Here is a 14161-nt window from a genome sequence, read left to right on the forward strand (position 1 = left end):
CTTATATTCAGTAAGTTAATGCATATGTCACATGATATCTCTTTCTTGTTTAGTCCAGCTTAAGTTATTCATACACAATCCATCAGTAAACACTACAAAATGTTTATTACAACTGAAGTTAGCACATTACAACACAAATGACTTATAAATACAAACACAGCAGTACAAAAGTATTTTCGGCCTGGTTTTATACTTAATGAAAATTACCATTTTCCTTGGTATATACTGTATTAGTGTATGCTGATACTGCTGCATAAACATTTAACATATTGAAAGTGAATTCTTATTCTTGCAATTAGACTATTTTAGTAAATTGTTCATAAATAATGTTAGCATACATTTATTGTTAATTGACATAGGATGCTTTATTATTATTCTTTTGAATCGTTTCATAATAGGTCAGTTTGGTTTGCCAAAAGTTGAAATCTCAAAAGAAAAACTGAAGCTATTAATTTCACAAGGATACACAGGAAAAAGAACTGCAGAACACATAGGATGTACTGCATCTTCTATTTGTAAACACCTGAAAACTGAAGCTCTGTCACCAAAACAGAAATTCAGCAGTATAACATATAATGAACTGGATAAAGAATGCCAAAAACTACAAGCAAGTTGTTCAAATGCTGGTTCTGAGGTATACTTATTTGTTTTGTTTTTTATGATCACACTAGTTACACTCCAATGTGAAACAAAAATATATTGGAACACAAAATATTAACATTTTCAGTCCCTGGCGTACAGAAGTTCTCTGCTCGGTTTTGCAAATGGGTGGCATCCAGTGTTAAAGCAGTGCTACTGTTCCTGTGTGATTTCCCTTTATTTTTTAGATTCACATCCCTGACGTGGCTTTTTCAAAATACCCTGAAATTAACCACATATCATTTTTTAGTTCAAGGCATCTGATTGTAATCAACCTGTAACCATATAATTGTGCACCGAATGGCAAAACTATTCCAAATACTATAGCCACTTTAGGGTTGTTACTATCAGTGCTCCACTTGGAATATTTTTAACCCAGTGTACTGAGTGTGGAATCACAGCTCTGATTGGAAAGCTCTACCCCAGAAAGTGTCAAGTAGGGAAGAAATATCGGGATAGAACTTCTAGCACACGCTGCCTCAGCCATGTGCGCAGTCTATTTGAACCTCTTCCATTCAACAAACACTTCAGAGATTTTCCTGTATGAACCTCGCGGTTCAGAACCAGTTTCATTCCAAGAGCTATAAACGCACTCAATCAGTCCATCAAGTGCTCCTGGTAGAAGTGTTTGTACTTATAAGTACAATTACCTCACTGTAAACTTGCATTACAGTTGTAATATTGCACAACCTGAGCCACTTATACTTTCATATTGTATATTTTTCACTGTTTTTTATCCTATTATTATTTTTGTTGTTGTTGTTGTTATTTACCATTTTATAGGAAAAATGTTTATGGAGGATCTGCATATTGAATCTTATTGTATCATACAATAACAATAAAGTAATTCAATTCAATTGAGAGCGCGTATTTACAGATGATGACAACTGGCTTCTAAGTCGATTTAGATTTCCAGGTGCTATCTTCTTGGAGCTCTTGATAATATTTTAAAAATGAAATGCAGTAAAGTATATATATTACATTATACGGATACATTTTTAACTTCATTTAAATGTTTATTGTTAATGATTACATATGCGAGAACTCGGTGGGCAGCGTTAGTGATGAGCTGGTGCCCCACTCACAGATTGTTCCTGCCTCGCACTGTATGTTTGCTGGGACTGGTGCGACCTGGATGAATAGATGGATGGAATAATTAAACATGTACTACGAAGATATTTCAATGTTCCTTAAATGTTTTGAAGAATCGGCGTTCTAAACTTACAGATGACTTGACATTTATTAAATAGCTGATTGTGTGGTGATTGGTTATTTGGAAAATGAAAACGAAGGACGGGAAATGGGGGTTAGTATGTTTGAAAGAGACAGTACTGCTGCGATAAATTATTTTATTGAGGGTCGCGCATGGCGCAGCAATCATCTTGCGGGAGGCAGGAATAATCCCTGGAAGGGGCACCAGCTCGTCGCTACCAGTATGCAAACGTCCCACAATGTTTTATACAAGCTTTAATTTCTATCATCATGATAATGATATTAAGTAAACATCTTAGTATTTAAATTGTTCAGAGAACTGTAACATCATGAATGTAATGTATGCTGTGTCCTGTCGGCGTAAGAGAAAGCTCGTTTAAGAAGCATGCAGTGATTCACACACATAAGAGTACTTTGAATAATACATAGAATATGACGCATTTAACGTGCCACTTTAGTTACAATGGGATTTGAGAAACTATTCAATTAAACAATTTTTACATGAAGTTTATGGCGTTCTGCTTTAATGACAAAATAAACTACGTGATTAAAGTGGAAATTTCAACCTTTTTTCACACTGTGTCCCAGTTTATCTTTTCTCTGTACCCTAATATGCTTCCATACGACACTAAGACAGTGGGCTACGACTTGCCTTTTCACAGTGACTTTGATATAGGACCACTTCTTATTTATTTTGGGCACTGTGTGACTTTCTGAACTTGAACTTTCGAGTTTCTTCGCCACTCTGTCACTCGATCAACTTCGTTTTGTTGTTTATATCACTGCTTAAACCTACAAATAGTATGTTGTCACAAAAGCCACAAAGAGCCATAGCAAGGTTTGGGGCAGCCACCCGTATATTTGGTTTCCTGGCTGCAAATTGAAGTAACTGATAGCACTGCTGTGCACAAAACCGAGTCCAAAACAGAACCGAGAGAATAGGGAAAAGGTGGAGGCTTTTACAGGGGAAGGCAGGAAGTGAGATCAAAGGGGTCGGGCTCATGAAGGTCTTCAGCCATAGGCTTGAGCCCGGACTTGACATCACACGGGCCGGAGCCGTCAAGGTCTTCTTCCATAGGCTCAGTCCCGGAAGTGACGTCAAGAGGGCCAGGTGGAATCTCCTGTGAATTGTCTGCAGTAAAGGGAGAAAAAGAGTCAGTGCACTCTGCCACATCCTGGTATGATTCGGAACTGCCCTTACTCAAGCCTTTTAGCTGCCTCCCATTCGCACGTGTGTGACAACATTTTTCCTTGCCTCTACTTGGTATTCGCTGAAAGTCTTCTTTTTCCCCTGTGCTTTTGCCTTTGTCTTTTTACAGAACGCAACACATAAGGGGCTATTTATATTGATTTGCATATTCAAAGAGGCATAATTCTGGGAGGAGTCAGGATGGGGCCGCAGGCGCATGCACGAACGTTATTTTTCACACTGACCGGGATTTATGGAGCGGAAGAACATGGAAGTTGGTGTACGTACAAATTTATGCATCAGCATTTTTTTTGTGCGTGCACACATTGGCTAGACTTAACCCAATTGATACTGCTCAGAGATGGTCACAAACTGTTTAAAGAGGGTCATACTATGCTGTTTCACCTAACAGTATATGGCACATAGAAAGTCACATGAAGTTTATAAGGTAAAAGACCTGTAGGATTTATTTCTTAATTTAATGAATATCAGTTTCAGTTTCATTATTGTCTTAAGTGGACCAAATTCATATGGGACACTTCTTAGCATATACAGTTATGTTTCTGATATAGAATAAGTGAAATATATTATATTTTTCAAGCAATAGAAAATAGAATAGGTAGATTATTATGTGTAACTCTGAATATTTTCATCATCTGGAAAGCAGTTTTCATATCTTGTATGCATAAACATATATATTCTTTGTGTTGTACTTCTGTAACCTAATCTATAATTCAATTTTTAACTAAATTGAATATGTATTTAACATTTTTTCTTTTGGTGGATAGATGGGGCTTTGTTGTACATGGTGCTATTGATGGCTTCTCCTGTCTAATACCATATTTAAGTTGTGCTACAAATAATTCTTCATCCGCGGTGCTACAGATTTTCTGCAGGGGTACTCGGCAGTATGGCTTACCGTCTAGAGTGAGGTCTGACCAAGGCACAGAACATGTTCAGGTAGCACTGTTTATGAATGCTATGAATCGATTACACCGTGGCAGCCATATAATTGGACTTTCTGTCCACAACCAGAGAATTGAAAGGCTATAGATAGATGGTTCTCTTCTCCATCTACAAAGAATTTTATGAAATGGAAGATAATGGTATACTTGAAGAATGCAATAGTTTACACAACGGATGTCTACAATATGTTCACTACTCGATAATTAATCAAAAATTGGAAATGTTCAGAGAAGGCTGGAAAAAGCATAAAATTAGAACTAAACACAACAGAACACTAGAACAAATATGGTTTGATGGCTTGTCCACTATATCTCACCAAATAAGTCAATTTGACATGAATACACAACAGTTTAGAGAGAGTTTAATAGAAAATTTACAAAGAATTGGTGCATCATTTTTGGATTATGTATATATGGAACCCCAGGAGACATTCAACCCACTTGAAATGTCTGTCCAGCATCTCCAGATACTATAAGATTCAATTCAGCTTGAAACAAATTTAAAAGATAAATATGCATGCTGTATTCAAAAGGCCAATGAGTTATTAACAGATACCCAAAAATAAAGTGCACTCCATTTTAATTTTGCATGTAGTATTAAAACATTGCTCATGAGTATATTGGCAAGGTCCAGCATCAACAGTAATGCATATTACATGGTAAAAACCTTGTTACAACAAACCAAAAGTCATTTTCACTTTTCTGTAACATGGCCTTACAGATATTTATGGTAGTGATTAGTGTGTGCAAATCTGAATTCTGTAAACTTTGATAATAAAAAAGACATGATTAAGCATTGTGTTTTACTTTTATTTTTCACTATTATTCATGCAAAACATTTTCATTTTAATAATTCTTTAAAAAGAAAAATAAACTCTGTTTTTACTGTTTCCTTCGCAGTTAAAACAAATTACCTAGTACTACATGCCTTGACATGTGACACATAATACACCAACTGAAAACATTTCATGAAAATGATAACTATTTTTTAACGAAGTTCAATAAAAATAGACATACACTTTGTATGTTCATAAACTACATCATAATAATTCTTTGCATTTATATTGCGCTTTTCTCACTACTCAAAGCGCTCAGCAATTGCAGGTTAAGGGCCTCGTTCAAGGGCCCAACAGAGCAGAGTCCCTATTGGCCTTTACGGGATTCGAACCGGCAACCTTCCATTTACCAGTGCAGATCCCTAGCCTCAGAGCCACCATTCATATTTGAATTAATTTAACAACTGATTTAAAATCAACAATTCGAAATGAAAATAATATATATTCACTTATTACCATTAACAGCAAGTATTTTAAATGACAAAATCAGAAACATTTAAATGGTGAAAGTAAACAAGATTCCAAATACTATATAAACTGAGAAAACATTTATATGGAACCTTTTGAATGCAATCTAAATCTATTACTGTTGTAGTTGGTGCTATGTTCCATGTGTTCTGTTTTAATTTTGAGGCATTTGTTTAAATACAAATGGTCATGTTACATCTTGAAGTATTTATAAACATATATACGAGTCTTGGATAAACCTTAATTGAAAATTAAACTTCTGAAAAAAGTATGTTACTGAATATATGAAATATGTATGAAAATATCAGCTATACCCAAATGAATTAGCTCTCATTCAAGACTACATAATATCTGTTGTCTCAACTTGAATTTCAGTTACTCAGTAAAAGATATCTAAAAGTTTCAGAACTTCATTCAAGGACATTTCAAATGTTAGTTTTGTTTTGCAGTTTCATAATATGGTCATTCCAAATGCATACTCAGAAAAGGGTATAGCTTTAAATTCTCTTTTAAATTCTTGAACTGATGTATAACCAACTGGAATTTCCAAAGTGTTGCTGCAAGTATGTGCAATGTGTTGTTGCAAGCAACCACATAATCGATTGAATGTAATATTGATATCACTGGGCTGTAAAGGTGAACCTGTGACAAAATGCAAAAATTGGACAATTCCTCTGGATCTATTGACTTAATAAAATCACACAAATAATAATATGCAACTTCTTTCTGTCGCTTGAGATCTGTTTCTGTTTTAAAGCATGTCAAAACACGCTCCGTAGTTGGCATTTCTTGCCAGTATACGTAGGAAATTGAGTCAATATCTAACTGTGACCAAAAAACTGTGAAACAGGAATCTGGAGTTGACTGTCTTATAAAATTATTGAGGAACCCTGGTTTAAGTATTAGTTCATTCTGTGCAAAAAGAATGAGCTGATCCTTATAGAAAAAAATGTTAAGAGTTCTTGTTTTTCAAAGTCTCTTAATGTTTCAAAGTGGTTAATTGCTTTTTTTAGAAAAATTCTCTCTGAATCAGTTACATGAAGCAGAAAGTCATCTACAAGAATGTTATTGTGAATGGTGGAGGTATTAAATATAATAGAAAGCAATGTTGACTTACAGAATCTTGGAGGTATACATCTGTTTAGCGGATACATATCAGACAATACACTACCCACAACTGTAAAGATTTCTTGAGGTTTATGATACTAATAGAGAGGTGTACAAGGTACAAGAGTATCCTCATCCTTAAACCACTCAGTGAAGGCACAGTCCCAAAAACAAGAAAAAGATCCTTGGTTAATGCACCAAAATCATGCCCTTCTTCTCCAGTAAAACATACTTGAAGCTTTTTGTTGAGGAGTTCTGCTGTTCTATACATTTGCTGCATGTCATTCAATATTGTTTCCCTGTTTATTTCGATAATGATTTCTTCCTCTATTAATCCTTCAAGCTCTGAAATACCTCATAAAATGCAGTATGTCTTTATAAATGTTTTGTCTTATTACTCTACTTCTGAAAGTCAGTCAGTCATTGTCCAACCTGCTATATCATAACACAGGGTCACGGGGGTCTGCTGGAGCCAATCCCAGCCAGCACAGGGCACAAGCCCACCACAGGGCACACACCAAGCACAATTTAGGATCGCCAATGCACCTAACCTGCATGTCTTTGGACTGTGGGAGGAAACCAGAGCACCTGGATGAAACCCATGCAGACACAGGGAGAACATGCAAACTCCATGCAGGGAGGACCCGGGAAGTGAACCCAGGTATCCTTACTGCGAGGCAACAGCTCTACCACTGCACCACTGTGCCACCCTACTCTACTTTCCCCTTTTGTATTATTAATATATAGCCTTTGTCAGAATGCCTCAGATCTCACAGACTTACCACTGTTTCTAAGCTATTGTACTTTATAACTTCTCCCCACCTTCCCTCCTACATTTATAACCTCAGACAATTAGGTGTATTGTAAAGACAAGCAGGAGTTAAGTTACATTTTAAATAATGTATTATTGATAATATTCATAAATAATAATATTCAAAGTACATTTGAATATTGGCAACCATACAACCTGATAAATGGTGATGTGTAGTTTCAGGCAGCACACAGACTTGTTAGTTACTTAAAAATGTCTCTAGTTCATTTGTGGTCAGCGTTCTTCAGAACAAGCCACATGCCTGTCTCAATATGGCTACCGAGCTATGCTCTTGATTGTGTTGTCCTTTTCAGTTCATGGTGTGAGATGGTCTTTCATCAGTTTGGTAAGAGAGAGAGAGAGAGACAGTGAGGTAAAGCAAGCAAATTTATAGGTTTTCTGTCCAACACCTAGAGCCAATAGGACGTCATGGTACTTAAAGGCTTCTGATACAAGCCAATTCCAAACAGCCATACTTCAGACCAATGGGGGGACAGAATACCTGCACACCTGCCTTCCAAACCATGTGTTAAGGTAAAGCTTGGCAGTTAGGCAGCGTGGCTTTCCTGTGGGGGTTGACTGAGAGACTTTAGCAGAGAAATATTAGCCAGACTTGTTTGAGGCACTTCCCCCAACTCTGTTGTAAAATTACAAAGAGATTCATTCCTAAAAGGTGGAAGGGGTTCATAAACCATTGCTGTTATTATCAATAATATAACACTAATATTGCATTACTTTTCCTAAGTTACAAATAAAGACATACAAAATATTTATCAACTTGTATGCAAAATTTCACATCACAACAATAAAGAAAGTGAAAAAATGAACTGTGGAATAAATACAGTAGTATGAAATTTAAGTGACTAATCAAAACATGACAGCGACAGAAATGAGTGTATAAGAGGGACATAAAAGAGGATGTCTGGCTGGAAAATAGATACGTGAGAACCTGAATTTTCAAGGGACTGATTCTTAAGAGAAAGTGTTAGAGCTGGAGTAAGGAACTTCAAACATCATAGTTATGTGAAAGGGTTTTTTTTGTCTTTTTTTACCAAATTTGAGGCTTAACTGATTGTTGGCTATGCATGAAAGTGACTGAATTACCCTGAGTAAAACTTACTTCTGTCAAGATGGAATCGTTTATCATTCAGTTGAGAGTTTAAGTTGAATTTAATCTGAACCTAACAGATGAAAAAATAAAAACAATAGGTATAAAATCTGTAAGGATAACAAAATAAGTTCACAAGCACACACCTGTTTTTCTGGTGCCCTTCCTGTTTCTCTATACATTCACACCTATTTCTCCTCTCCTCCTGCTGTCACATCAATTGCCCTTAATTCTGAATGTTTAAAACATTAACTGTTTACCATGGGAGTATCAGCATTTACAGTATATATGCAAAAGGAGATCCTGGAGGACTTGGTACATTTGCCTCTTCATGCAGTCTGTATACCCTCAACTGCTAAAGCAAGTGATAGGAAAATGTTAATCTATTTATTGATTAATTACCTTTACTTTAGAAAATCAATAATGTTTCATTTTAAGTTTAAATAAAACTTATTAAAGATAGAATAATGCATGCATCAGTAAGATTATATATTTTAAATATGTTTAAAATGATATTTACCTTTGATGTGCTACTTTCATATTCTGTACTTCCAAGAAAGTTCTCAATATCACCAAATAAAATGTAATAAATGAACAAAAGCATAAAACCACTATTGAGCAATGTTTAAGTACTGTACAGAACACATAACTGACCAGATAAATATGGCTTAAGCAAAATTGACAAAATATATTTACAGCAATTTGGTTAATTATAGGTAAAATATCAAATAAAAACACTATCATAAACTGGTGCTCTATTCAGAGTTTTCTGTCTTGAATCCTCTGCTTCTCAGATAGGCTATGGCTCCACTACTACAAGCAGGTTGGAGCATGTGTGTGTGCATGTCAGCTGATTAAATTTTATGAAAAACTGGGAAAAACTGAGGTGTTCTAAAACTTTTGACTCATAGTGTATATATACACACTGTGTACAGCTATGAACTGTACATAATTCATGTATATAAAAACACTGTTAAAATATTTTATGCTTCATAACTAAGTAAAAGCATTATTTAACATGCCACATAGCTAGAGCCTACCCAGATAGCAAGTTGGCATTGATTCAATATTGAAATATAGTCAAATGCATTGATTTAAATGGTCAGACTCAACATTGAACTTAGATTGATTTTTGCTTAGATTTTCAACCTTGAAAATCTGATTGTACTGTAAAACAAAATTAATTTACCATTGATATATAGTGAGTTTTTTCAACACTAAAAATTAGATATTGAACCAACATTGATATTAGGAGAAATTTAAACATTGAAGTCATGCATGTTCACAGATGATAAATCAACATAGATATATACTGTAGTGTGCATTGAAAAGGAGATGTTGATGCAACATTGATATTGGGAAAAATTTTAACATTTGAGTAATGCATGTTCAGGGATGATAAATAAACATTGATATATGGTGTACTTTTTCAACATTGAACATAAAATATTGAGGTAACTTGGAGAAATTTTCATAAGGGGGAAATAATGTAAGAAATTGACTGAAAAACAGTGGACAAAATGGCTTGCAAACAATTCTCTGTGATCTTGAGAAGCAGAGTCAGATAATGCTTGTGTGTGCAGTGACCACTTTGAGAATGCAACGTAACTTATGGCTTATTCATGTAGTATATGTTTCTTTTCTATGTAACAGTGTTTTTTTTTTCTTTGCTTTGTTGGTGTATACACACCTGTAACAGAACAATATGTAGCAACGATAACTAACACTAGCAAACTACAAAGGTACACCTTTTTGCTAAAAGCCTTTAATAATAATTTTGGTGTTCTCTTTAGGCTACCTTAGTGCAACCTCTTAAACCCTAAATGGCCTGGTATCAGGCTGACAAAGGTTCAGAAAATGTTTTAAAACACCTTTGCACCATCATACTGGCGAACTATGCCACACACAGACATAAACAATATCTTGTTTGAAAGATGCGGGCGTTTACTATACACTCATAGTAATCATATTGTTACAGTATGTACAGATGACTTTTAATATGGCATGAAATCATATGTGCACAGAGTCAGATTGTGACATTTCTAACGACACTCAATTATGGCCACGTTTGAACAAAAACTGCTGCCCTGACATGCAAATCAACCTCTGATGCCCAATTGAGAGATGGAATTTTCGTGTGTTGGCACATATAACTTCACAAAGCAACAGTGAATATAGACATGTTATATATCAACATTTACAGCATTTTCTTCAACATGAAACAAGCCCAAGATTGTCACTGTGAGGTGTTGGGAGGATATTTGCCATCAAAGAGCAGGTGGACATGTCAACATTGGCATCAAGAAGCTGGTGTTTCTGTTTGGGTGACTCCGGCTCAGTGGGTCGTGCCATCACAAGCTTTATACCATTTTATATCTGCAACAGAGACGTTTCCAACTATATATAACATGTCCACATTAGAAAAAAAGAAATGCACTAAAAGTGAATAAAATAAATGAAAATGTGATTTTTTTTGGATGTGTGTGGGGCTGTGTGGGTATGTGTGTGTGCATGTACGACAAATATATGTGTATGTGTGTGAATATATGAGAAATTATTAATATTTTATATAAATATTTAATATTATTTTATATAAAATGTATATTATATTTTGGGCATCCCTACCTGGAAAAGTTTAGGATGGCAGAGGATGTCGCATGGTGCTAAGTACTGTAACTATTTATTTCTTTATATTATCAACATTAAGCTTTTCTGAGGAACAGTTGACATGTCTGTGAACACCAAAAAGGTGAAAAAACTTACCTGACGTTGCTTGGACTTGGAATATACTGTATTTTGTAACAAAAATTTGGAAACATCACAGCGTTCATCTGTGTTTTTTGCTGTTTTGGCATTAGTTTTGGAGTAAAGGAATGTTTAAATCTGACACAAACACAGTTTCCATCACATTTGAGCACTTATATGTCATATATAAGTTGGAGTGATAAAAATGACTGTCTTTTCTTTATTTATTGCATAATAAGGTGTTATTATGGTGTTCTCCCCTCAGGCGGAAATTGCCCTCAGGGTGTACAAATAATTATGTTAAGTTTGTAGGCAGGGTCCTTACAGTTAACAGTTAACCTCGATGGTTATGGTTGGTAAAATTATAGTGCTAACAACTCAATAAAATGTGTAAATACAGAAAGGTATAAAAAATGTAAAACTGTCCTTTTCCACAGTAACTTGAATGAATTTAGCTGACGGTTGGAAAGATTTGGACATTTCCAAAATCAAATCCATAATATACAATGTTTAGGTTTGTGTACATATTAAGCAACTAATACCTTCATATTTTTCAAATCTTCTTAAAAAACAAGACTGCAAAAACTCATCCATGTTACCCATGTGTTTTTGTTTACAGTATGTGACTGGTGGCTGCAGCTGTCAAGCTAGTGCATTTTGTCATTAAACTTCAATAGCAACCAGGTCTTTCAAATCAGTCTAAAAATCAATCCTCTTCATAAGATAAGAATTACGCCCAATATAAGTTGTGATTTTCCATTTATACTTTTGTTTTTATCATAATATTGTTTAAACTAGAACAGTACGCTGACCTTACTCCATTTCTCCCATTGTGCCTTTCACTTCCTGCACTCCGTCTCAATTTTGTGTGTCATCGGAACCATCCATCCATCCATCCATTCTTTTCCGCTTATCCGATGTCAGGTTGCGGGGGCAGCAGCTTGAGCAGAGATGCCCAGACTTCCCTCTCCCCGGCCACTTCTTCTAGCTCTTCCAGGAGAATCCCGAGGTGTTCCCAGGCCAGCCGGGAGACATAGTCCCTCCAGCATGTCCTGGGTCTTCCCTGGGGCCTCCTCCCGGTTGGATGTGTCCGGAACACCTCACCAGGGAGGCGTCCAGGAGGCATCCTGATCAGATGCCCGAGCCACTTCACCTGACTCCTCTCGATGCGGAGGAGCAGCGGCTCTACTCTGAGCCCGTCCCGGATGACTGAGTTTCTCACCCTATCTTTAAGGGAGAGCCCAGACACCCTGCGGAGGAAACTCATTTCAGCCGCTTGTATTCGCGATCTCGTTCTTTCGATCACTACCCATAGCTCATGACCATAGGTGAGGGTAGGAACATAGATCAACTGGTAAATTGAGAGCTTTGCCTTATGGCTCAGCTCCTTTTTCACCACGACAGACCGATGCAGCGCCCGCATCACTGCGGACGCCGCACCGATCCGCCTGTCAATCTCACGCTCCATTCTTCCCTCACTCGTGAACAAGACCCCAAGATACTTGAACTCCTCCACCTGAGGCAGGATCTTGCTACCAACCCTGAGAGGGCACTCCACCCTTCTCCGGCTGAGGACCATGGTCTCGGATTTGGAGGTGCTGATTCCCATCCCAGCCGCTTCACACTCAGCTGCGAACCGATCCAGAGAGAGCTGAAGATCACAGCGTGATGAAGCAAACAGGACAACATCATCTGCAAAAAGCAGTGACCCAATCCTGAGTCCACCAAACCGGACCCCTCAACACCCTGGCTGCACCTAGAAATTCTGTCCATAAAAGTTATGAACAGAATCGGTGACAAAGGGCAGTCCTGGCAGAGTCCAACTCTCACTGGAAACGGGTTCGACTTACTGCCGGCAATGCGGTCCAAGCTCTGACACCGGTTGTACAGGGACCGAACAGCCCTTATCAGGGGGTCCGGTACTCCATACTCCCGGAGCACCCCCGACAGGATTCCCCGAGGAACACGGTCAAACGCCTTTTCCAAGTCCACAAAACACATGTAGACTGGTTGGGCGAACTCCCATGCACCCTCCAGGACTCTGCTAAGGGTGTAGAGCTGGTCCACTGTTCCGGGACCAGGACGAAAATCACACTGTTCCTCCTGAATCCAAGGTTCAACTATCCGACGGACCCTCCTCTCCAGAACCCCTGAATAGACTTTTCCAGGGAGGCTGAGGAGTGTGATCCCTCTGTAGTTGGAACACACCCTCCGGTCCCCCTTCTTAAAGAGGGGGACCACCACCCCGGTCTGTCCCTGATGTCCATGCGATGTTGTAGAGTTGTCTCAACCAAGACAGCCCTACAACATCCAGAGCCTTGAGGAACTCCAGGCGTATCTCATCCACCCCCGGGGCCCTGCCACCAAGGAGTTTTTTGACTACCTCGGTGACCTCAATCCCAGTGATGGGGGAGCCCACCTCCGAGTCCCCAGGCTCTGCTTCCTCATTGGAAGGCATGTTATTGGGATTGAGGAGGTCTTCGAAGTACTCCCCCCACCGACCCACAACGTCCCAAGTCGAGGTCAGCAGCGCACCATCCCCACCATATACAGTGTTGACACTGCACTGCTTCCCCCTCCTGAGATGCCGGATGGTAGACCAGAATCTCCTCGAAGCCGTCCAAAAGTCGTTCTCCATGGCCTCCCCAAACTCCTCCCATGCCCAAGTTTTTGCCTCAGCCACCACCGAAGCTGCATTCCGCTTGGCCTGCCGGTACCTATTAGCTGCCTCCAGAGTCCCACAGGACAAAAGGGACCGGTAGGACTCCTTCTTCAGCTTGACAGCATCCCTCACCGCCGGTGTCCACTAACGGGTTCAGGGATTGCCGCCACGACAGGCACTGACCACCTTACGGCCACAGCTCCAGTCAGCCGCCTCAACAATAGAGGCACGGAACATGGCCCATTCGGACTCAATGTCCCCCACCTCCCTCGGGACGTGGTCGAAGTTCTGCCGGAGGTGGGGGTTGAAGCTACTTCTGACAGGGGGCTCTGCCAGACGTTCCCAGCAGACCCTCACAACACGTTTGGGCCTACCAGGCCTGACCGGCATCCTCCCCCACCATCGAAGCAACTCACCAC

Source organism: Erpetoichthys calabaricus, chromosome 7, assembly GCF_900747795.2.
Source record: "Erpetoichthys calabaricus chromosome 7, fErpCal1.3, whole genome shotgun sequence".
In the NCBI taxonomy this organism is placed as follows: domain Eukaryota; kingdom Metazoa; phylum Chordata; class Cladistia; order Polypteriformes; family Polypteridae; genus Erpetoichthys; species Erpetoichthys calabaricus.